Source organism: Hyaena hyaena, unplaced genomic scaffold (assembly GCF_003009895.1).
Source record: "Hyaena hyaena isolate Hyena2069 unplaced genomic scaffold, ASM300989v1 scaffold_11, whole genome shotgun sequence".
Classification (NCBI taxonomy): Eukaryota; Metazoa; Chordata; class Mammalia; order Carnivora; family Hyaenidae; genus Hyaena; species Hyaena hyaena.
In genome coordinates, this window is record NW_024080643.1 from 5186808 (window position 1) to 5212450 (window position 25643).

Sequence of the window (25643 nt, forward strand, 5' to 3'; positions counted from 1 at the left end):
CGGGCCCTGGGAAAGGCTGGGGCAGTGATTTGGGGGAGTCGCTGGGGGTGGCTGGAAAGGAGCCGGGCTGGGGGTGTGTAGCTGAGAGCAAGAAGAGCTGGGGTCGCGGAGAAGTGTAGCAGGGCCGGGGGCGTGTCTGGGCGGGGCATACCCTGATGGGGGGAGGGGGGATGCGGTGGGGGGTTGGGAATGGCTGGGAGGATGGTGGGGGCAGCCGGGCGGTAGGCAACGGTGGCTTTTGCCCGGGGCGCTGGGAGGGGGGCGTGGCCTGGGAGGGTGGAGTTGTGGGGCGGGGGCGTGGCAGGGCCGGAGGCGTGGACGGAGAGCCAGCTCGGGGGCGTGGCCTGAGAGTGGACGGAGCGCGGCGGGGGAGGCGTGCTCAGGGCCGGCCGGGGGCGTGGCTTGGGTTGGGGCGAACGCCGGGCCGCGCGCGCGTAGAGGGAGAGCCGGGCTGGGGGCGTGGCCGGGCGCGCTGGGGGCGTGGCCCGGGGAGCCGGGCGGCCGCGGCGCGGGCGGGATTCGGCAGCGCGCTTTCTCCCGGGGCAGCCCCGCCCGCCGCCAGCCCGGAGGCAGCGCACGGGTGCAGAGGCTCCCGGAGAGCCCGGCGTGCTCGCAGCTCGGCGGGACCGGGACCGGCCCTGTGTCCGCGGGGACGCGAGGTGAGGCTGCACCCGGGCGTGCGGCTCCGCGGGGTGGGCGCGGGGCGCGGGGCGGGCGGCCGGGGCTGTTAGCTGGGAGCCTCGGGAGAGGAGGTAGCCCCAGGCGACGGCTTCCGTAGCCCGCGGCCGCCCCGCTCCGTCCGCGGGGCCGCCCGGGCTGCCCACCTGTTGGGTGCCCTGCAGCGGCTGCTCGGCGCTCCCCGGGCTCGCCGGCGGCGTTGGCCCGGGGCGAGCGCGTGCAGGCGGTGCTCCTGGGAGAGGCCGTCTCCTGCACGACCCTTTCGGGGACCCCCCCCGAAACTTTACCTCGCGCTGCGGACCCGCCGGGCCTGGCCTGCGGGGTTGCGCGCGGAGGGCGGACGAAGGTTCGGGGAGCCCGGGGCGGCCGGCACTCCCTGCTCGGCTCCGCTCCCTCCGGCCCGTGACCGGTGCGGCGAGCCCCCTGCCCAGCGCTGCTGCAGCGGCGGCCCCGCCGGGGATGCGGTCGGAGAACTTGGTTTTGAAGGCAGGGTTCTCCCTGGGTCGCAGCTGGGTCTCATTTCACTAGTAGGGCCGGTGGGACCCGGCGTCGGCGATCTCTGAATCGGAGGCAGTTGCTCGCGTCGGTGCGGTTGCGTTTGCGGCTGACGCGGTGCGGGAATTTGCATACCAGCCCCAGGAAGGTAGAACCCGGCGGGCGCCGCTGCCCGCGGCGGGGGGAACCCGGGTGACCTGTGCTGGCGGGCCACCCGTCCGACTGTGCAAAGTTGCAGAGCCTGAGCAAATTTCCCCTCCCTCCAAGCGCGAAAAAGCAAACCAAACCAAAGCAAACAAGAACTCTCCGGGCTAATTGCTTCCCAGCATTGGATGGTAGTGTGAATAATAGAACGGCAATTTGAAGTTACTTAGCATTTATGGCCAAGGCTATCCAAAATCAAAACCAACGCCCCACGCCCCGGTTTTCTCTGCACCTCACCTCGTTTTCGGTGTTGCCTGGTGTTTTCTTCCCTACAACCCCCCCCTTCAAGTGTTCCCTGTTCTCTGCTCTCTCCTTTGCCAACGGGCACAGAAATCTCACTCCATTTTATTTTTCCACCTTTCTTAACAAATGCACCTTTTTTCTTCAGGTCCCCCAGTTTGCAAACCTCCTCACCCCATTGTTCTGGCGTCTGTTAATTATGCACATCTTGTGCTCCTGAGCCTTGTTCTCTACCCCCACACCCTTAAGAGTTTTATGCGACTGTTTCTTATACCATATTGTGATTTTCATCTACCTCCCCCGCCCCCCCTCCCCCATTTGCCATCTTCCATCCACCCAGTTGGATTCTCCACTTTTTTATTTGTGCTACGCATGTGCGGGCGTCTTGATTCGGTATCACGAGTGTCTCCCACATGGTGCTTTCTTGCCTTTTACCTGCTTCGCCTTGGCAAGTGCTTTCCCAGCACGGCCTGCTGTTGCTTTCACAGCTCACCTCCTTTCAGTGCCTTTGGTTGTGATTTTTCTACGCCATCACCGTCCGCAGGTTCCTTTTCCTCTTTTCCAATCAGCCGTCTGTTACCTCCCAGACCTCTTTCTTTCAGACCCCCTGAAAGGGTCAGGAGGTGGAGGTAGGGAGCAGCTGTATCTCCCCGGGACCTTCCCATCTGCTCTGGTATCATAGGCATAGTTCTGGAATTGTGTTAACATTGCTATCAGTGAGCATGTTAGGTAGCACTTATCAAACATTTAACATGAGCCAGGAACTCTTCTGAGGGATTTACATGCAGTAGTAACTCATAAATCCCCCTCTCATCCTTGGAACATAGATATTATTACTATCCCCATTTTACAGATGAGACAAGAGAGGCAGAGAGAAGTAACAGGCCCAATTTCTCATGGCCAGGTGGTGGTGCAGCCCTTCTCACCAGCCTCTGTGCGGCAGGAACCTTTGAACTCAGACATGGGCTGGGATTTGGCTTTGGAAATGAGGTTATTATGTGCACTTTTTATTTAGTCTGTAATTTATAACAGGTGAGGGCTTAATCTCTCTACCTGCAGAGCAGTGTGTGGGGTAAACCTGATGCCTAATGTCCTTCCGAAAGAGTGGGGACACTGCCCAGGCTGACTGTCGGTTCAAGCTCGCTTTCAGCCTGCCTCCTGAGAACACCCTAGCCCCTTAGCCATAGGAACGCTAGAAGAAAGAAGGGACCGTTGCCAACCGTCTCCTGTGCATGGAGAGTTCAGTTTCACTTCACCTGGCTGGCCAGGCCTCTAGAGTGGCTGACAGCTCTGTGATTTTGAGTCTTGTTTATTTCGATTTCATTATATAACCTTAAAGCCTTGTTCAAATATTGTCTTGCTGGTCTCCGCCTTCCTGAGGGTTGGAGGCAAACATTTCTAGTTCCTCAGTTACGCAGCGTTGGAGGTAAAGTTTTATCCTTCGGTGGCAGGAAGGGAACTTACATTCCACAGGTGAGGAGACTGGGGCCCAGAGGAATAAAGTGACGCGTCCAGGGACAGCAGCAGGACAGTAGCACGGGCTTCAGATGGCAGATCAGTTGACCTCTGGTCCAAGGCTCTCCGTGCCTGGCCCTGCAGCTTGGTGGGCTGACCTCTCCGCTTGCTACTGAAAACAATGAACCTTCTTTCCTCTTCCTTTCCTGAGCTAAGAGGCTTTGGAAAGACTCATTTAGAATAGAAATTGTCAGGGGTTGTGTGTGCGTGCGTGTGTGTGTGTGTGGTCTGAAAGCTAAACCCTCAAACATGTTTGCTTTTGAGATATGTAATGGCATACGTGGGATCATAAAATCACGGAAGTATAAATTCAGATGTTTTAGAAAGAAGTAATTTTGTTCTTTTCAAAACACTGAGGGGGAACATCAAATGTACACCGCTTTCTAGAGGCAAGCATGTAATACATGGCAGTTTGAAGATCAGTAACTGTAATGCTTAATTGTATTTTCCATTTGCAGAGAGAAATGCATTAGGTGCAAAGTGCTCACATGATTTCCTTCATCCCTGCCCCTCGAATGAAACAGAAGCCAAGGGGGAGAGCCTGTGGGAACGGTTAGTTTCTGTTTCTGTGTCAGCTCTGACACCGCCGCCCCCTACCCCCCATCCCTTGGACTGGGACTTGCACCCATGCCCTCCCGGTTCCCAGCTCCTTCCTGTCTTCCCCAGGAACCTACAGGAAACCTGGAGGGGATTGTTTACCCATAGTGCTCAGCTCAGCTCATTCCATGTCAGTCTCTCTTGCTGGAATTAAGCCCTCATGCCCTAAGGTGCACGTTGTATGTAATTAACTTCCCTCTGATGCTTCTCGAATGAGAAGGGTGGTTAGGTCCATCCTGGGGAGAATCAAGGGAATGGTCCCCCCAGTTGCCGTCCATGTTCTGTGGTTCACGTGAGGCCCGTCACAGCTGAAGAGCATGTTGGGTTCTCCGGCTCCCCTTTCACGGTTGAGAAAACGGAGGTCAGGGATGTTGTCGTGGCCCGAACCCCGTAGTAAGTGACAAGAGTGAGACCGGAGCACAGGGCCGCCTGGCTCAGGAAATACAGCCGTCTGTTGCCATGTGCTCTGCGGCCTGTCACTCCCTCGGGCAGCACGGTGTCCACGGTGTCGCAGACGCTTTTACACGCTAATGGTTCCCGCTTGCTGAGCTGCAGATGTAACACGAGAGTGGAAGGCCCCGGAACTTCTCTGCCTCTCGTCGGGTGCACACGGTGCTTTCTCACCGCATGAGAGGCACCGGGAGCTGTGGCGTCGTCAGCAAGGAGAAGAGAATCGCGAATGTCTCTAATACCTGGCGGTGGCGGTCTGCTGCGGTCAGAGCACCCGCAGTTGTGGACACAGGTGACGCCCCCTTCTGTGGCCGCAGTGTTCAAGTGGCCCAGACATGGGACTGTCCCCTCATCTCACCAGGACCTTAAGGGACCTGACTTCTTGGTCAGTTTCCCCGCAGGAGGACCGCTCTGTGACATTGTGGGAGCAAGGAGAACTCAACATTGTAATTTCGGGGACCGTGTGCCTGGCTGAAGATCTCTCCCGCGCTTGCCTGGCAGCTCTGGGCCGGACCCTTCCCCTGCGCCTGTCCTCACTCTCTGGGGTCAGCCAGCTTGGGGAGACCTGGGAGGACTCGGCACGGCTGATCTGGAAGAAGGGGGCAGCCAGCCTCCCCCCCCAACCCCCCGGCCCCCATTAACATCCCGTCATGCGAGAGATGGCTCCCTGAGACCAGCAGGCCAACCTTGGGGAATGTGGGTATGAAATGGGCAGCCTGGGCCGTGCTGGTGGGGGAGGAAGTGGGAACCTGGGAACAGGTGCATTGGGGGGGGGCGGCGCGTCCAAGATCTTATTGTCTTAAAACAGAAGGGCAGGAGGCCAGGAAGGAGACGTGTTCCTGGCACCGGAACTTTGATCACAGTCGTTCATAGAGATGATCGTTCCGTATGATCTAAGCGGTGAGGCGTCTCGTACTGGAGTGTTAAAAGTACAGTTCGGTCACATTAAATGGATTTCTGAGGTCAGGCTCTAGTCCTTACCCACCACCTACGATAGGGAAATGAATGAGCCCTCAGTCCTAAGAACAGCTTACCCGTGTACTTTGACACACGCCGGTGTAGACATTGGGACCGTCTGTAGCTACGAGAAAACCAGCTTCTACTTCAGAACTTTGCTCCGTTTCCAGCCTTCCTGGTGGGATGGTGTGCTCACAGGTGCGCACTTATGGGCACCTTTTATGTTCCAGGACTTGGGCTGGATGCCGAAGATGGCAAGGGTCCTGGGAAACGGCCCCTGTCCTCGAGGGCGCTCACCCTCCTGTCCAGTGGGAGAGGTAGATGGGTGAAAGGAAGGTCTTAAAACTCATAGCAGGTGTCGTGACCACTTTATGTGCAGAGTTTTCAGGGAGCGCATGAAAGGTCTAGGATCCAGGGAGGCTTCCTGGAGGAGGAGTTCACTACAGCCTGGGGTGAATGGGGTGAACAGCTGGGGATGGACCTGACGGAAGGAGGCATTAAGATAGATTCAGCCAGACTGAATAAGCGGATGTGGGGCGACAGACCTCAGCTCAGCTCAGCGGCCCTGGGAACTCTCAAACCCTCTGCTTGGCTGTGGCCCCCAGCTGCTCAGTTGTGACTGTGATGGTGCATCTAAACATGGATTATGGGCGCGCCTGGGTGGCTTTGTTGGTTAAGCGTCCGACTTTCGCTTAGGTCATGATCTCGCGGTTCGTGGGTTCGAGCCCCGCGTCGGGCTCTGTGCTGACTGCCAGCTCAGAGCCTGGAGCCTATTTCAGTCTGTGACTCCCTCTCTCTCTGACCCTCCCCTGCTCACGCTGTCTCTCTCTCTCTCCTAGAAATAAATAAAAATATTAAAAAAAAAATAAACAGGGATTCTGCCTCACTTGGGGATTTGTTAGAAGAGCAGATTCTAGGGCTGTCAGTCGGACCTACTGAGAAGGCCAGAGTTTGAGAACGATTGTTCTAGAACACGTGCTTTCTAGAGGTCCTAAGTTGTGAATCTTCACGGCTCCACAATAGTTGTTTCAGAAGAAGGTAGCTCTGGGCCTGGCCGGACCGCATAGGGTTTTCGTCAAGTCAACAGCCATCCTCATATCCTGCATTTCTTTGCCCAGTGTGTGTACGTCCTCGCAATTTCTTCGCCCCTCCCCCCCACTTCATTTCATTGCACACTAGTCATTTATATTATTTCTTTAATACCTCTCTACCTGACATGATTTCTTAAGTGTTTGGCAATAGTCAGATCAACGGAGTTGAGATCCCAACTCTGCTGCTTGCCTGCTGTGTGACCTTGGGAAGACATTAAAATGTCGGTGCCTCAGTTGCCTTATCTGACAAATGTAGGCAGTAGCAGTACCCGGCCCTTAGGCCCTTAGGTGAGCATTTCAAACCTTGATGCACCTTGGAATTACCCTGGGGCCTTTTAAAAAAAGTCATGCCTCTTCCCACCCCCAACTATTGTGATTGGTCTTGGGTGTGATCTAGGCATTGGAATTCTTAGAAGCTTCCCTTGTGCAGTGACGTGTGGGAGCCACGGTTGACGGGCTGCTGTGAGGATAAAGTGGGTCCATTCTTGCTTAGCAGAGTGTCTGCGCGTGGGACGTGCTTGGTATACACCCGCTGATCGAGGCTCTGACGTTTCATGGCAGGGGAGAAGGGGAGTGGTTGGAGTTGTTGGATGATGCATACTCATTTGTTGTTGAACGCGTGTTGGTTTGGCGATCTCTTGGCGGTCCTGTCTTTTGTTCTCAGAGTTGAGAGGTGACAGCCCAGTGCTGCGGATCTCCACATCGAATTCTCTAAACCCCCCTCTTTGTAAGGATACAGGGGTCATGCTGTAAACACAGCACGCCCTCCCCCCCCAGCCTTCCCAGCACCGGGCACCATTTTCCCATCTCTGTCTGGAAAAAGTTGAATTTTTGGAATCCATCCAGATTCTACAATCATGAAGTAGCGATGCTTTACAACACGGATGGGAATTACTTAAGGGTCGGGCACCATTATTGTCTATGTTTTTCAGATACAGCGACTGAAACACACCGAGGTGATGCCTTCCCAAGGTGGCAAGCCACTGGGTTGGGATCTGAACCCAGTTTATTCTGTATCCGCTCTAATATATCATTTGTACCCAAATGCCAGTTTTCAAAGCTGCAGTCAATCTGCAGACTTGGTCTCTTTTGGGCTCCTGATCTGTTTTCTAGGATCCAAATGCCATTATGTTACAAATGATGTGTTTCTAACCCTTGCTTGAAAGGTTGTATAATTGCTTGTATTCCTTGTCTTATCACACATATTAATTCAGCCTTCATTGGTTGTTTTATTAATTCTACAACTATTTTTTTTTTAAATGTTTTATTTATTTCCAGGAGAGAGAGAGAGACAGCGTGAGCAGGGGAGGGTCAGAGAGAGAGGGAGTCACAGACAGAAACAGGCTCCAGGCTCTGAGCTGGCAGTCAGCACAGAGCCCGACGCGGGGCTTGAACCCACGAATCGCGAGATCATGACCTAAGTGAAAGTCGGACGCCCAACCGACTAAGCCACCCAGGAGCCCCTAATTCTACAACTATTGATGAACATCTGCTTTGCACCAAACCCCCCAAGCTAGCAAATGTGTCTGTTCCTTCTTTTCCTACTGTGGCGGGACAAACATGTCTTTCTCTCTCTATCAGGGTGTGTAAAGTATTTCGGTTTTGATTTATAGCTGCAGCCTTCTCTCTACCTGTCTTTTTTGGCCACATAGCGCCTTAGCTTTCAATAATAGAATATCTGAAGGACATTTTTCATGTTGACTTCATGGGCCTTCCTTGAGCCCTGCTGAGATTAATTAAGCCAAACCCCATGCAACAATTATTCTAATATATCCCGACAAGTTATTAAAATGTAGTTTGCTGGAGACCTGGAGGTTGAGTAAGCGGTCCACAGTTAGTACCCTCCAAATGAAATCTGTGATGTGGCTCAAGTTTGTGGGTTTGTAATACCTTTTTTTTAAAAAAAATTTTTTTAATGTTTAGTCATTTTTTGAGAGACAGAGTGTGAGTGGGGGTGGGGCAGAGAGAGGGGGAGACACAGAATCTGAAGCAGGTTCCAGGCTCTGAGCTGTCAGCACAGAGCCCCAAGCGGGGCTCGAACCTACCAACCGTGAGACCATGATCTGAGCTGAAGTCGGTTGCTTAACTGACTGAGCCACCCGGGCACCCCTGCAATATCTTTTAGTCCAGAATCACTCCCAGTAGGATGGCCACACTAAATAAAGAAAGGAGAAGTGGGTGAATTCCTAATCTCGAGTGTAGATATTTGTTCTGTTTCTACGGAGGAGTGAGATTGTGGGTTTGGTTTTGTTTTCTGAGCAGGACATGCAAGTAATCAGTATTTACTGGTAAATCGGCCCTGGGACATTGAAGCGTGTGTTGCAGATGGAAATAATTGATTCACTATAATTGTTCTGCTGCCTGATTACTAAGTGAAAATCTACCACCGGGGAGACTTTTGTATGGCCAGCACACAAGTAGCTCAGTATTATGGTAAAGACTAGTCTCCATTGTGTGGTCTTAACATTATTACTCCAGTGGCCCACGGACTGAATAGGCTTTAGAAATACAGGCCTTCAAAGGACTCACCCTTGCTTAAATGTTTCATGGATCCTTCTGAAATAACATCCCCCAAGCCCTCATTGAAAACAGTAAAGAAGGTGGGGATATATTAATATCGCCAGCTTTAGTTATAGTCAAAAGAATTATGTATTTAAAAGGAGGACAGTCAGAAGTACATTTAGGTTTCAGACAGTGTAGGGTAACACTCCAAAATACACCAGGAAAAGTAGGCAGAATATTCTTTAAAATGGCACGTTTTTAAAATCCGTGGGCCCTCTTTTCTCCTCTTTGCTACCTTTGACTTTTCTAAAACAAACCTAAACTCCCCAGCGGTTGCTTGGCTCATCTTACCAAAGATCCTACTTGTTTCACCAAATCCATTTCGACTCTCTCTGTGTCCTCAGGCCACTCTTCCAGAACTGTCACATCCTATGCTTTCTAGAGAAGGCTCCAGTATGTTACCGTATGGGCCAGCTCTAGTCCCTGGCCACGATCCATGGTGTGCATGTGTGTGTGTGTGTGTGTGTGTGTGTGTGTGTGTGTGTAGGGGCTGTGCATGATGGAACCACAATGATGTCTCTCATGTGCCCATGTGACATGCAGTGAGCTTCTAATTACATAAAGTTCCAGTCTTAGACTCTTGGCCTTTTTCGCGACCAGCCATAGGTCATGGCAAGGTGCGGGCAAGAAGAGTGATGTATAAACCTGCAGCCTGTGGAATCGGCTGACTGGGTTAGGTCATACCAGCCGGCATCAGTATAAACAGCCGTGTTCATTGTTGAGCCGTGTGGAGGCCGACAGGGTCCCCAGACCCAGCTTTTGAAATGCCATGCACCTGGCCAAGGGTCTGTGCGTCTGCCTGGCTTGTGGATCATGACAATGTTCTGCTCCATGACATAGGGACCATTCACGCATACACGTAGATGCAGTTGAGGCCACGGTGAGGCACTGGGCTGAGTGTACGTACACCCACAACAGCTGTCAGTTGTAATATGGGCGGGGCTTCGCCTCCTTCCCCCTGGGTCTCTCCTTTCCTCATTGGATCTCACTCTTGGATGGGAGGAGAATGATGAAGGTCACCTTCCTCTGGGATTTTCTTTCTGAGCTAGAATCTTCATCCAGGGCAGTGGGGCTCAGGAAGAGGGAGAGGGTATGCGTGCTTGCTTCTGCTCTCTGGGTTTCCGCAAGGAAGATCAGCCGTGCTTCTCTTAACTCCACTCAAAATGAGATAAAATACCCAGGGCTCAGAGAATGCTGTCTGCCTGCTTTCTAACAGAGCAGAATCCCCTCATAGGAGGAAGCAAGAACTCTTTCTGCTTTTCCTGATCGATTGATCTCCCTCCCCTCCCCTCCCCTCCCCTCCCCTTCCCCTTCCCCTTCCCCTTCCCCTTCCCCTTCCCCTTCCCTCCTGAGAATCCCAAGCAGGCCTCGTGCTGTTAGCGCAGAGCCCAACATGGGTCTCAAACCCGTGAACTGTGAGATCATGACCTGAACCCAAGCCAAGACTTGGACGCTCAACTGAGCCCAGGTTCCCCTCCTAATCTCTATTTCTGATCTGACTCCTCATCCGTGGTGCTCACCCTGAATGGATGCTGACCCGGAAGCCTTCAGGTGGTACCCAGAAGCAAGAACAATCTAGCTTTACAAGGTCAGTGCTCATGGTAAGGTGGATAGGTCAAAGCTTATAAATAAAATTCCCACCACAACCTAAATCTACGTCGGACTGACAGCGTGGCTAACTCACAGTTTCATTCTAGCACATCGGAAGGGAGTTTATCACATTGACTTCCTGGGGGCTGTGTTCAAGCCTGCTGAGATTAATTAAATCAAACCCCATGCGACCATTATTCTAAGGCAGGGTGGTTTATTAAATTTCAGGGCATGCTGGACTACCGAATTGGAATTGTTCAAGTAGATGATTGCGTTTTTCGTGCTGTAGGAGCTTAGTACCCTTTTTTCATTTTTATGGGCAGACACTAGCAAGCTCTTCGTTTTTCCTTCCCTCTGGGGTGGAGCATCTGTAAGGGAAGAAGGAAGTGGCCTACTGTCTGCAGGCCTGTACTGTTTTCTAGGCTTTCCTGGAAAGCTGTCTCTGTGGAGGCCAGGGCTCACCCTGTACGCGGTGCAGAGTTTTAAGAATGCTTTGTGTCACTTGGAACACTTTTTCCTCTGAGACCAAGATAGTGCGTATCTGTGCAGATCAGTCTGGGGTAAAGAACCTTGTGAAAGGGGACCTGGGTCGGCAGGATGGTTCCCAGCCCCTTGTCAGGCTGAACTGGGACAGCCACCTTCTCTGTGTGTACTTCCAGGTCACCTGGAAAGACCTGGAAAGACCTGGAAAACACTTTAGTCGGTAGTGAGAGAAGATATAAAAAACCTGCAAGACTCTTGAGAGCATGTGTTTTTAATACTGTTTCCTTCCAAACAGAAGAGTGGTGTTTTTGGGTTTTTTTTGTTGTTGTTGTTGTTTTTTATGCGATTATTTAGAGAGAACCTGGGGGCTCCGTCAGGTAAGTGTCGGACTTCAGATGTCCGCTCTGGTCATCGGGCTCCCCTCTGAGCGCAGTGCCTGCTTGGGATTCTCTCTCCCTCGCTCAGCTCCTCCCCTGCGTGGGAGCACACATGCACGTGCTCGCTCTCTCAAAATAAATAAACTAAAAGGATACAAAGAAAACTGGGTCACGCAGGGAACACATGCCTGGTTATGGATCTTTCTCTCCTTGTCTAAACTCATCACTGCAGGATTCGGACACAGTTCGCTTTGGAACACACTCCGCGTGGGTTTTTAGTTGGGAGGCTGTTTCCCCGTCGGGAGCATCCAGTAGCTGTCCCCTCAGAGGAGCGAGAAATCCGGATTTGTTGTCAGGACCGCCCGCTCACTAACTGCTCACCCGGAGATCGGGATGGCTTCAGAGCCCCAGGGAAGTGCTGCTTGTGTCACCCGCGTGCAGCCGCACTTGGGAAGCATTGCTCATCGGCCGCCTCATGTTTTCAGCGCCGCCATTTGGCCAGAGGTTGAAGCAGGATGTGACGTTAGTGACCCTCGTCTCTGAACCCTCAGGGCAGATCTGATAGCATCTACACCTTCCACGTGGCGGACGGGTGGCGGACGGGTGTCGGGAAGGCTGGCTCTCACCGAGGGGTCTGATGTGTGTGGGCTTCTGACCCCGGTGCACCTTCCTTCCTCCACAGCGGCATGCAGGTAACAGTGGAAATGCTACAAGGCTTAGGTGAGTGGTTTCAAAGGAAGTGGTTTAGGGAGGGCCGAGCATCCCCCACAGCCCACCCGGCGGGCGGCCACACCTGCCTGCGGGTGCACGCCTGGGTGGGCTCTCCTGGACTTCACACAGACCCGTGGTATCGGCCCTCGGCTCTCCTGCCGAACCTGTCTACATCCATCAGGGAACATTCGAGAAAAGGGCAGCCCGAAATCCTGGTGGTTTGTTGTGTGGAAGACGGCGGCGTATAGACTGTTTTTGTTAGCCGGAGACGTTCCTGAAAGTGAACGTCTGACACAGAAGAGGCACGCGTTTGGTGAAGAAGAGAGCGGGGATTTGAGAGTGAAGGCACTACATGATTGCATTCGTGAAGTTTTGAATTCCTGTTTATTAACGTTTTCAATGGAACTTTCCATTTTGAGGTGATTGTAGAATCACAGGCACGATGTAGTACAGTGATATTTACATACTGCTGAGCAGCTTCACGACGAGGATATTGATATTGACACAGTCAAGATACAGACATTCCCTCAGGTCCTCCCGTGGCCACACCCGCTTCCCTCCTGTCCCCACTCAGCTGTTACCTCTAGCAGCCACTGGTTTATCCTCCATATAATTCTGTCATTTAAAAAATGTTATAAAATTGGGACGGAGTATATTTGGGTTTGCTTTTCTCAGTGTAATTCTCTGAAGATATCAGTCTTCCTTTAGACTGTGGCTTACACATATGTTCCCTGACTTGTTTGTCCTTTTAGGTTTAGAACAGGTCCTTTGCAGAACAAAAGTTTTTTGGTTGTTTTTTTGATGAGGTCCAATTTCTTGATTTGTTTTCCCTTTTATGGATCATGCTTTTCCTGTCAAGTCTAAGAATAACAACTCTTTGCCTGGCCCTAGATCTTGAAGATTTTCTTCTCTCTCTCTTTTTTTTTTTTTTTTAAAGTTTTATGGTTTTACATATTAAATTTAAGTTTATGATCCTTTTGAGTTTTTGTATAGGGTATGAGATTTAGGTCATGATGTTGGTGTTTTTTTGTTTTGTTTCTTTTCTATTTTTTCTCCCCGTCTGTGGATGTCTAATCACTCCGGCACTTTTTTGTTGAAAAGACTACTTCTCTTCCATTTACTTGCTTTGCAGCTGTATCAAAAATCATTGGGCATATTTATGTTGGTCCTTCTCTGAGTTCTCATTTCTGTCCGCTGAGCTGTGTGTCTGTATCTCAGCCGATATCAGTCTTGATTTGTATAGATAGCTATGAGATTTGAAATTGGATGGACTGATTCTTCTCACTTTATTCTTTTTCAAAATTGTTTCAGCGCTCCTAGCTCTTTTCCCTTTCTATATAAATTTTAGAGTAATCTCATATCTACAGAAAAATCTTGCTGGAATTTTGGGAGAATCAGCGTCTTTAGTGTTGAGTCTTCTGATCAATAAACACAGTGTGTCTTTCCATTAATTTCATCCTCATATCTAGTCTTCAGCCTGTAATTCCTATTCATGATTTAGGTTTATACCTAAGTATTTCATTTTTTGAGTGATTGTAAATAGTATTGTGTTTTTTATTGAGATAAAATTAGTGTATAATATTCCATACGTTTCAAGTATACAATGTTATAGTTTGAAGTGATCACTGCTTAAAGTCTAGTTACCATCCATCACCATACATTTGACCTCCTTGGCCCATTTTGCACACCTCAACCCCCTTCCCTTGTGGTACCCACCAAACTATTCTCTGTTTCTATGTGTTTGTTTTTGTTTTGTTTATTTTGTTGTTGTTAGACATCACATATGAGTGAAATCATGTTTGTCTTTCTCTGACTTATTTCACTTAGCCTAATACGTATCATCAAGGTATATTGTGGTATTGTATTTTTTTCTTTTGATGTCAATGTGTTCATTGTTGGTATATAGGTTTGGTATGTTGGGATGTTTATCCTGCAACCTCTGGTGTATGGTATCCTGCAACTTTGAAGAACTCATTCATTAGTTCTAGGAATTTTTTGTAGATTCCTTGGACTCCCAAGGAATTGTTGGGAATATGTCTGTGAAGACAGTTACATCATCTGCAAACAGGGATGGTTTAATTTCTGCATTTCCAGTCCACGTACATGCCATTTATTTCCTTTTCACCTTATTGCGCTGGGTAGAACTTCTAGTACTGTGTTGAATAAGAGAATGGTTGGAGCACTTGCCTCTTGTTTCTGATCCCAGGAGAAAAGCATTCTGTCTTTCACTGTTGGCTGTAGGTTTCTGTTTGATGCTCTTTATCAGGTTGAAGAAGTTCCTCTCTATTCCTGTTTTTTGGGATTTTTAAAAATGATAATGGGTATTGAATTTTACCATATGCTTTTTCTGTGCCAGTTGATGTGATCATGTGACTTTTTAAAAAGTCTGCTAATGTGGTGAATTATGTTGATTAATTTTCAAATATTGAAAAACTCCTGGATTCCTGGAATAAACCCAAATGCATAAAAGCCCCACTTGTTCATGTGCATAATTATTTTTATATATTTTTATATATTGCTGAGTTCTGTTTTGTTAATAATCCTTGTGTCTATATTCATGAGGGATATTGGTCTGTAGTTGTGTTTTTGTGTGTGGAGGAGCACTATCTTTATCTGGTTTTGGTTTCATGAAACTAAGAGTAGAGATATATTTCCTCCTCTTCTATTTCCTGGAAAAAATCATGTAGAATTGGTGTTAATTCCTTTTTAAACATTTAGTAGAGTCAGTGAGACTCTGAGCCTGAGATTTTTTTTTTTTTTTTTTGTAATTTTGAAATTGCAAATTCAGTTTCCTCAATGCGTAGGGGCTGGTGAAGTTACTTATTTCATATTATGTGAATTTTGGTTTGTATTTTTTGAGCAAATGGTCCATTTTGTCTAAATTGCTACATTTATGGGTACAGAGTTGTTCATAATACTCCCTTATTGTCCTTTTGATGTCTGGAGGGAGGGTGTCTATAGTGATATCTTGTTTCATTACTAATGTTGTTATATTGTGTCTTCTTTTTTCAGTCTTGTTAGAGGTTTGTGAATTTTACTAATATTCTAAAAGAACCATCTCTTGATTTAATTGCTTTTTCTGTTTTTCTGTTTTAAATTTCTTTTTACCTGACTTACCTTTGCTGTTTTCTTTCTTCTGCTTCCTTTGGGCTTCACTTGCCCTTTTTCTAGGTTCTTGAGATGGGAGTTTAGATTACTGATTTTAGAAGTTTCTTCTTTTTTTTAAATGTATTCATTTCATGCTATAAATTTCCCTCAGAGCACTGCTTTAGGTGTGTCCTACAATGATCTCTTCATTTTCATTTTTGTTCAATTAAATGTATTTTTAAAAATTTCCCTTTGACTTCCTCTTTGACCTGTGGGCTATTTACAGGTGTGTTGTTTACTTTCCAAATGTTTGGAGATTTTCCTGTTATCTTTCTGTTACTGATTTGTGCTTTATTCCATTTTGATTAGAGAATACATTCTATATGATTTTGGTTTTTAAAATTGCTCTCAGGATTGTTTTACTACCCAGAATATTGTCCGCCTTCATACATGTTCAGCCACTCTTTTTTTTTTTTTTAATGTTTATTTTTGAGAGACAGAGCACAGGGGTTGGGGTGTAGAGAGAGGGAGACACAGAATCCAAAGCAGGCTCCAGGTTCTAAGCTGTCAGCACAGAGCCTGACGCGGGGCTCAAACCCACGCACGAACTGTGAGATCATGACCTGAGCCGAAGTCGGACGCTTAACCAGCTGAGTCACCCAGGCGCCCCCAGCCACTCTTGAACAGAACATACATTCTGTGGTTGTAGGGTGAGGATGCTGTAAATGTCTCCTCTTGTTGATTGATGCTGTTACTCCTGAAATGAAGGGTTGTAGTGATATTGGTAGTGGTTGTTATTTGTTTTTGTTTTCTTTTTTTTTTTCTGGTAATGTAAGGGAAACGAGCATTAGACAGCAGAATATTTAAAGTCATAAAGTCGGGCAAAAATAAGGAGACAAAGTCTGTATTGCCAATTTAAGGTAACTCTGACCACCATTCAAGGAGAGAGCAGAGTTTACATGGTCTATTGCAACTGTAAGTACCAGAGGGCCATATCATCACACCATTGTTCGAGAATTAATAAGTCTAAAGAAAACCAAGCTTGATCTCGAAATCAGAGGCAGACCTGGAAGAAAAGGATTTATTCCAAGTTTGTTTGGATTGCTTCTTGTTGAGAAGTGTTTATGCGTTAACTAACTCCTTGTTTACTAAGTACCTATTTAATCATTACTTTAATTAGATCCAGAGCAGAGAAATGGATTGTTGATATAAAAGCTAGATTACTAATTTATTCTAAAACATTTATGGGGTGATTCCTCTATTCCAGCCATGGTGCTAGTCCCTGAGGATATAATAATAAATTAGAGAAAGGTGGACTTAAGTAGCCTTTATTTTCCTACAGAAGGAAAAGTCAGAAGTCCCAATGGCTAAGACTGATTTCTAGGAAATATAAGAGTTAAGTTCAGCCTTCAAGATGATCTTAGTTTCACATGCCACAACTTAAATTTGAAAAATCATATTAGAAGTGCTTTGCAGGAAAAGTATGGTCCATTCCATGGTTATAGAGTCCCTTTCAGTTGAAAACCTGATATTTCTTGCATGTCACCTGTGCGCCGGACCCTGAAGTGGGTACAGGGGGTCTGGGTTTGTTAAGCCCCTGATGTGCTTTTTTCTTAAGCCTGATGTAAAGATAGAGGCCAGATATAAATTTCTTGAACTTTATATTTACCTTTGCGTTTTGTTTCTTAAGAAATAGAAGCTTCCGGGGGCACCTGGGTGGCTCAGTTGGTTGAGCGTTCGACTCTTGACTTTGACTCAGGTCGTGATCTCTTGACTTTGACTCAGGTCGTGATCTCGAGGTTTGTGGGTTTGAGCTCTACATCAGGCTCTGTGTTGACAGTGCGCATCCTGCTTGGGATTCATTCTGTCTTCCTCTCTCTCTGCCCCTTCCTGCCGCCCCCCCCATAAATAAATAAACTTACAAAAAATAGAAGCTTCTGTGTATAATGGAAAAGTTTACTTGCATCGTTTTTTGAATAACTCAACTTTAAAAAGAGTATCTGGGCAAGTCGTGTTGAACTTAAATGCAAACAGATCTAGTATCGGTGTCAATACTGAAGTTCCTTCATGTCATTTTGTAAACACACCTATTAGTTTAACCTGTTTAACCAGGTATGATTACAGAGGGCAACGGGGACCTTGGTCTCTGACTTTTCATGTAACACCGCAGAAGGTGAGAAAATACAGCTAAATTTATTGTAGTCTTTGCTTTCTTTCCCCCATGACATCATAGTTTCCCTTTAATATCTGTTTTTCAGATCATGAAAACATGTTATTTTCCCAGAAAACCAGTTGCTTTGATTAATGGGGCCAGGTGAGTCCAAGGACAGATTAAGCACACAGGAACCTGGCGTGATTCCTAGAAATGATCCTCAGTCTTCCTTCCTCTCACCTTGGGGCCCTTTAATTACTGTGTTTTCTGTGAAAATCGAGTCTGGTCATTTTCTTTTTCTTTTTTAAATTTCTTTTTAATGTTTATTTACTTTTTGAGAGAGAGGGAGAGAGAGAGAGAGAGAGCACAAGCAGGGGAGGGGCAGAGAGAGAGGGAGACACAGAATCCCAAGCAGGCTCCAGGCTCTGAGCTGTCAAAGCCCAATGAGGGGCTTGAACCCATGAACCATGAGATCATGACCTGAGCTGAAGTCAGACACTCAACTAACTGAGCCACCCAGGCGCTCCAAGTCTGGTAATTTTCCAAAGAAGCTCCGTATATCAGGATAAATGATAGATGTCTGGTTGATAAGCTATTGGTTGGTAAGAAATAAAGCTCGTGCTTCATTCTGTATCACTTTATTAATGAGCCTCTGTATCATGTTATTAATGAGCCTCCTTTCCTCCTTTCATACAAAGAAGTTGAACGTGGTATTTGTCTATTTAACCTCTTTATTATTTCGTAGTTAATCAAAGCATGGTGGTCATGAACTTTACTTCCCTGATTCACCATTATCTTTAACTGTTACGTTAAATTCTTAGAGATATTTAGAAGAAAGTGTTCAGATACTTTCATAGTAACTTAGACATGTGTCAGTCTGGCTGGTCTGGTTTGCCCTAGGTAAATCATGTCACTTCTTTGAGCCTTACTGTTTCCCTTTCTGTAAAATGGGTCTGGCTGATAATAAGTGACCCTCGCTATTTAGTATGGCCGTTTTCATAAGAACATGCTAATCTGTGAGCTCTGGAAGATTGATAGCTATGGTCATTTTATCTCTGTACCTCCGGTTTGTGACAGCCCAGATGTTGCAAATGCTTATGCCCTTTGAGGCCAGGCAGGTGGCAGAGGAGTAATGCAGTTTGGACAGAGACTTCCTAGGTCCCAGCGATAGGGTCCATGAAGGAACATGGCCCAGTGTTAGCAAACCCACCTATTTTCCGAGAGAATCTAGAAATCTGCATTTTTGAGCAACATCTCTCTATTCTTAAATATTGTACGTGAACTCGCGTTTTAAAAACTAACCTGTGTAGGCCAAACAAGACACGGGTACTATAAAATTCAACCGAAAGCCAATGCTTGCCACTGGGGCATGCTCTTAAAAAATCGAATTAACACCAATGAACCATAGTGTTTATTGAGTTAGCGATATGGCGGCCACGGATAGAGATCGTTTTGATACTTGTGAGGTAATGCATCTATCTTCCTATAGTAAGAGCTTTTTTTTTTCACCATTCGATTATGTTGTTACTTACGCACAATTATTAAAAGTACTGCTAATAACAGGTGCCGTAATAAATGAGCTTACTATGTGTCACGCATTGCTAGGAAGGTATTACTACCCATATAAAGAAGGTGCACAAATTGAGGATCAGAAAGTTTCAATTATGACCCAGGCAGATACATTCTGCCCGATGGCTGAGCCAGGAAGATAGCCCAGCGGTTCATACTGTATGATTCCTGTGTTACCACCTTTTGTCCAGACGAAGAATGAATTGACACCACAGCAAGGCAACTAGCCTGTTTAAAAAAAAAAAACAGTTTTATCGGACTATGATTGACATCCCATGCAGTTCATTCCAAGTATGAAATCCAGTTGCTTTTCATGTAGTCACAGAGTCATGGCGATCATCGCGACAGCCCATTTCAGAGTATTTTCATCACCCCGGAAAGGAACACTGTACCCCACGTCCCCCCAGATTCCCAGGACTAGGGAGAATGTACTACGCTCTGTCACTACAGATTTGCCTTTTCTTGACATTTCATATAAAAGGAATCATACACTATTTGGCCTTCTGTGTTGGCTTTTTCCACTCAGCATAGCGTTTCAGGCTTTGTGCACATTAGCAGGACTTCATTCCTCGTTAGTGGTGGATTAGATGCCCTTGCACGTGGAGACCACGTTGCATTTACTCACTAGCTTACACCCGTTTGGGTGGTTTCTACCTCTTGGCTGTGGTGGGTAGTGCTGCTCCGAACATGTGTGTCCCTGTGTTTGTGTAGACTTACGTTTTTATTTCCCGCGGGCGAATACCTACACCTGACATTGCTTGGATATGTGGTGACTCTGTGCTTCACCTCGTGGGGACCTGCGGACCATCTCCCAGAGACCACACCATTTTACGTTCCCACTGGCGACGTAGGAGGATCCAGCTTCTGCACTTCCTCACCACCACTTGTGTGTATTTTTTCACATTGTGATACAAGTCACATATCAGAGTGTTCCGTCCCAGCCGTGTTGAACTGTGCTGTTCAGCAGTATTCGGTACATTCACACTGTTCAGCCACCACCCTTCCATCCCCAGAACCTCTTGATCTTACGGAGTTGACGCTGTGACCCATTAAGCACTAACCCGCTGTAACCCCCTGTCCCCAGCCCTTGGCAACCATTATATATTATACCCAGATGTCTTTATGGTTTGATTGTATAGATGCCTCATGTAAGTTGAATCATACGGTATTAGTATTTATATTTTTGCGACTGGCAATAATTATTTCACTTAGTATTATGTCCTCATGGTTCATCCATGTTGTATCATTTGTCAGAATTTCCTTCCTTTTTTTTTTTTTTTTTTTAAGTTTTTTTTTTTTTTTTTCAGAGAGTGAGCACAAGCAGGGCAAGGGCAGAGAGAGAGAGAAAGAAAGAGAGAGAGAATCCCAAGCAGGCTCTGCACCATTATCATGGAGCCCCATGGGGGGCTTGAACTCACGAACCGTGAGATCATGACCTGAGCTGAGATTGGGCGCTTAACTGACTGAGCCACCCAGGCGCCCCTAAAATTTCTTTCCTTTTTAAGACTGAATGATATGCCATTGTATGTATATACCACATTTTCCTCTTGTTTTTTTTAAACATTTATTCATTCTTGATAGAGACAGAGCGTGAGTGGGGGAGAGGCAGAGAGAGAGAGAGGGAGACACAGAACTCAAGCAGGCTCCAGGCCCTGAGCTGTCAGCACAGAGCCCAACGCGGGGCTCGAACCCACAAACCGTGAGATCATGACCTGAGCCGAAGTCCGATGCTTCGCCAACTGAGCCACCCGGGCACACCTGCCACGTTTTCTTTACGCGTTGTTCTGTTGATGGACATTGGGGTTACTTCCAATGTCACCTTGTGACTATGGTGAATAAGGCTGCTACGAGCATGGGCTGTACAAACATCCCTTTGAAACCTTGCTTTCAATCCTTGTGGGTGTATGAGTGGAACTGCTGAATAATTTCTAACTTATCTGGTTGTGTTCAGAGCAGATATTTTGTATGAAAGCTACCCTTTTAAGTCTACTGAGACTTAATTTATGACCTAGCATTTATCTGTCCTGGAACAAGACCTGTGCGCCCTTGAGAAGATCGTGTGTGCTGTTGTTGGAGCAAGTGCTTTATGTCTGTCAGATCTAGTTGGTTCCCTGTGTTGTTTAGATTTGATTTTCTCACTTGTGGTTGTTCTGTCTGTGCGTCTCTGTGAGTGGGGTATTAAAGTCTCCAACTATTTTTGTGGAGCTGTATCTCTCCAATTCTGTCAGTTTTTCTTTCATATGTATACTGTATCGTATGTGTGTATATGTGTGCGTGTTTGTGGTTTAAAATTACCAGTGTTATTTTTTTAAGTCCAGTATGGTTAACACACAGTGTTATGTTAGTTTCAGGTGTACAATATAATGATTCACCAGTTCTGTATATTACTCAGCGCTCATCGTGGTAAGTGTGCTCTTAGTCCCCTTCACCTATTTCACCCGTCCCCCCACGCACCTCCCCCCTGGTAACCATCAATTCGTTCTCTGTAGTTATGGGTCTCTTTTTTGGTTTGTCTCTTTTATTTCTTTGTTTGGTTTCTTAAATTACCCATGAGTGAAATCCTATGGAATTTGTTTTTCTCTGACTTCTTTCTCTTAGCATTATACTCTCTAGATCTGTCTGTGTTGCAAATGGCAAGATTTCTTTCTTTCTTTCTTTCTTTTTTTTTTTTTTTGGCTGAGTAGTATTCCATTGTGTATATTTACCACTTCTTCTTTATCCACTCATCTATCTGTGCATGCTTGGGCTGCTTCCATAACTTGGTTTTTGTAAGTAACGCTGGAGTAAACATAGGGGTGCACATGTCTTGTTGAATTAGTATTTTTGTATTCTTTGGGTAAATATCCAGTAGTGGAATTGCTGGATCATGTGCTCATTCTATTTTTAATTTTTGGAGGAACGACCATACTGTTTCCCACAGTGGCTGCTCCAGTTTGCATTCCCACCAGCAGTGCACAAGGGTTTCTTTGTCTCCACTTCCTTGCCAACACTTACTGTGTCTTGTGTTTTTGATTTTAGCCTTCCTGACATATGTGAGGTAATCTGTCATTGTGTTTTTGATGTAAATTTCTCTGATGATGAGTGATACTGAGCTTCTTTTCATGTGTCTGTTGGCCGTCTGCATGTCTTTGGAGAAATGTCTGTTCGTGTCTTCTGCCCATTTTTTTATTGGGTCATTTGTGCTTTTGATGAGTTGTATAAGTTCTTATATATTTTGGATACTAACTTGATCGGATATATCATTTACAAATAGCTTCAGCCATTCAGTAAGTTGTCTTTTAGTTTTGATAGTTTACTTTGCTCTATAGAAGCTTTTTGTTCTGATGTAGTCTCAATTGTTTGTTTGCTTCCTTTGCACATTTTGATGGTCTGTCATTAAGTGTGTAAATGTTTATAATTGTTATATCTTTTTGCTATATTGAATGTTTCATCAATATATAATGTTCTTTGTTTCTTGTAACTTTCATATATTTTTTTTTTAAAGTTTATTTATTTTAAGAGAGAGAGGATGCAAGAGTGAGCTCCTGAGCAGGAGTTGGGCAGAGAGAGAGTGAGAGAGAGTGAATTCCAGGCAGGCTCCACACTGTCAGTGCGGAGCCTGATGTAGGGCTCAAACTCACAAACTGTGAGATCATGACCTGAGCTAAAATCAAGAGTTGAAAGCTTACTGAGCCACACCAGTGCCCCTGACATTTATATATTTCAAGTCTAGTATGTCTGATATTAGTATAACCAACTCTGTTCTCTTTTAGTTACTATTTGCATGGAATATCTTCTTCCATTCTTTCACTTTCAGTCTGTTTGTGTTTTTGGATGTGAAGTGAGTCTTTTGTAGATAGCATATACTTAGTTGATTATGTGGTTTTGTCTATTCTGCCAATCTCAGTCTTTTTTCTTTAATATTTTATTTATTTTTGAGAGAGAGAGTGTGAGACAGCATGAACGAGGGAGGGGCAGAGAGCAAGGGGGACAGAGGAACCAAAGTGGACTCTGTGCTGACAGCAGAGAGCCTGATGAGGGGTTCAAACCCATGAACCATGAGATTATGACCTGAGTTGAAACTGGAGGCTTAATTTACTGAATCATCCAGGAGCCCCAATCTCCGTCTTTGGACTGGAGAATTTAACACATTTACATTTGAAATAATTACTAAGGAGGGACTTAAGCATTGAGCTGTTTGTTTTCTATATGCCTTATAGCATTTTTTTGGTCCCTCACTTCCTAGATTATTGTCTTCTTTTGAATATAGTTGAATTTTTGTAGTGAAATGTTTAAATGCTTTTCACATTTCCTTTTGTGTATATTCTGTAACTATTTTTGTGTGTGTGTGGTTACCATAGGGATTACATTTAACATCGTGAAGTTATAACACTCTAATGTGAATTTAAATTTTTAAAAAATGTTTCTATTTTTGAGAGAAAGAGAGGGAGAGAGAGAGAGCAAGCAAGCATGAGTGGGGAGGGGGAGCAGAGTGAGAGGGAGAAACAGAATCTGAAGCAGACTCCAGACTCCGAGCTGTCAGCACAGAACCCGACATGGGTTTCAAACTTACGAGCTGTGAGATCATGACCTGAGCTAAAGTGGAATGCTTAACCGACTGAGCCACCCAGGCACCCTTCCAATTTGAATTTATACCATCTTAATAACATATAAAATCTCTGCTCCTTTATAGGTCTATCCCCACCCCTTTTGGTTGTTATAAAATTACATCATTATACACTGTGAACCCCAAAATATAAACTAATAATTCTTTTAAGTGCATTAACCTCTTAAATTATATGGAAACAAGCTTTGGAGTTACAAACCAAAGTTATATAGGTAGTAATACTACCTTTCATAATTGCCCTGGTATTTACCTTTACTGAGATCTTTGTTTCTCCGTATGGTTTTGACCTACTGCCAAGTGTCCTTCCATTTCATCTTGCAGGAATTACTTGAGCATTTTTTGAAGGGCAGGTGTAGTGATCACAAACTCCCTCAGTTTACGTTCACCCGGAAATGTCTTATTTTCTCCCATATTTTCGATATGGGATTCTTAGTTGACCGTTTTCTTTTAGCACACTAGTATATTGGTCACTATCTTCTGGCCTCCACAGTTTCTGTGGAGAAATCTACTGATGATTTTGTTAAGGATCTCCCTTCTATTTGACGGTTTGCTTCTCTCTTGCTGTTTGATTATAATGTGTCTCCGTGTAAGTCTTTGAGTTCATCTTACTTAGAGTTTGCTATGCTTCATGGATATTTTATATTCATCAAATTTGGGAAATTTTGAGCTATTTCTTTCTTCAAATACTTTCTCCTTTATTTTTCTCTTTTTCTGACACTACCATGATGCATATGTTGGTCCATTTGACAGTGTCCCATAGGTCTCTCAGGTTCTGTTTGCTTTTCCTCAGTCTTTTTACTTTGTATTCCTCAGACTGTAGTTTCCATTGTCCTGTCTTCAAGTTTGCTGTTTTTTCTTCTGCTTGCTCGTATCTGCCTTTAAAGCCCTCTAGTGAAGTTTTCATTTCAGTTCTTTTAATTTTCAGCTGCCGAATTTCTTTCTGGTTTCTTTTTAGGTTTTTTGTCTCCTTACTGATATTTCCATTTTGTTCACATTATTTTCTTTACTTTTTCCACATCTTCCCTTTACTTCTTTGAGCATCCTTAAGACAGTTACTTTAAAGTCTTTGTCTGATAGACCTGCCATCAGATCTTTTTAGAGGACATTTTCTGTTGATTTTTTTTTCCTTTGAATGGACCATACTTTACTGCTTCTTTGTATGCCTTGAGATTTTTTTTTAATTTTAATGAACACTGGACATTTGAATGGAATAATGTCATGACTCTGGAAATCAGATTTCTCAATAATCAAAGAAAAGGTTTGCTTTTCTTTGGTTATTGTTTTGGTTATTTTTTGATTGTCGTAGGCTATCTCTGTGCCGAGGATAGGCCCAAGGTGTAAACTTAACAACATCTTAGGTCTTTTCTGAGCCTTTCTGTGAGCATGCGTGGTCATTTTCTAATTTCCCCCATATACGCAGTTGTTTTTGAATGTCCTAGGCTTTAATGTCTGGCTCCCTAAAAGGTAGAAGACAGAAAGTGAAGCTAGGGGAGAAAGGAATACAGGCTCTTTTAAATTTCCTGGAAATCACTTCAGACTGAGGGGCGGGCTTGTGACAGTGTGGATGAGGTGCAATCACAATGACTGCCTGTCTGTTAGCACTTCATGATCAGAAACAGCAATCAGAGCACAGATCCCTGATATTGGGAGCACAGAGTCCTTTTTGCCCATCCTGACTTGCCCACTACGTGCAAGCTGCTGCAGGAACACGTACACACCAGGAGCACATACACTGCTGCATGGCTGGGAGTGGGGATGGGTAGCTGCTGTTGTGCTAAGAGCTGAACTTTACCAAAATCAACGGCAGTTTAACACCCAAGTCTTCCCCCGGAAGTTGTGTGCTTTCCATGGTACCCAGGATTCCAAAATGGCTAGATCAGACACCAGACACTGCATTCCACCAGTGCAGCTGTTGTCTATGTGGGGAGACAGATTTCTGTTGCTTCCTAGTCTACCATATCCCCAGAATCCTCTTCCTCACTTGGTTTTCATTTGCATTTTCCTGATGTATGATGATGTTGAACGTCTTTTCATGTGGTTGTTGGCTATTTGTATAACTTTGGAGAAATATATATTTAAGCCCTCTGCCCATTTTTTAAAAAATTGGGTTGTTTGCTGTTTTGTTGTTGAGTTGTAAGAGTTTTTATATATTCTGGATACTAGACTTTTATCAGAGATATGATTTGTGAATACTTTCTCCCAATCTGTAGGTTGTCTTTTCATTTAGTTAGTAGTGTCTTTTGCATCAGAGTTTTTAATTTTGATAAAGTCCAACTACC

At 45.7% G+C, this 25643-nt stretch overlaps 1 protein-coding gene across 1 annotated transcript in view; it reads left to right on the plus strand.

The window, feature by feature from the left end:
• Positions 1-556: 556 nt before the first annotated feature.
• SPATA13 (spermatogenesis associated 13) overlaps positions 557-25643 on the plus strand; it is a 145230-nt gene continuing 120143 nt past the window's right edge. The window contains exon 1 of the mRNA XM_039255458.1: positions 557-659. The gene's annotated coding sequence lies outside the window, so the exon portion shown is untranslated. The remainder of the gene's footprint in view (positions 660-25643) is intronic.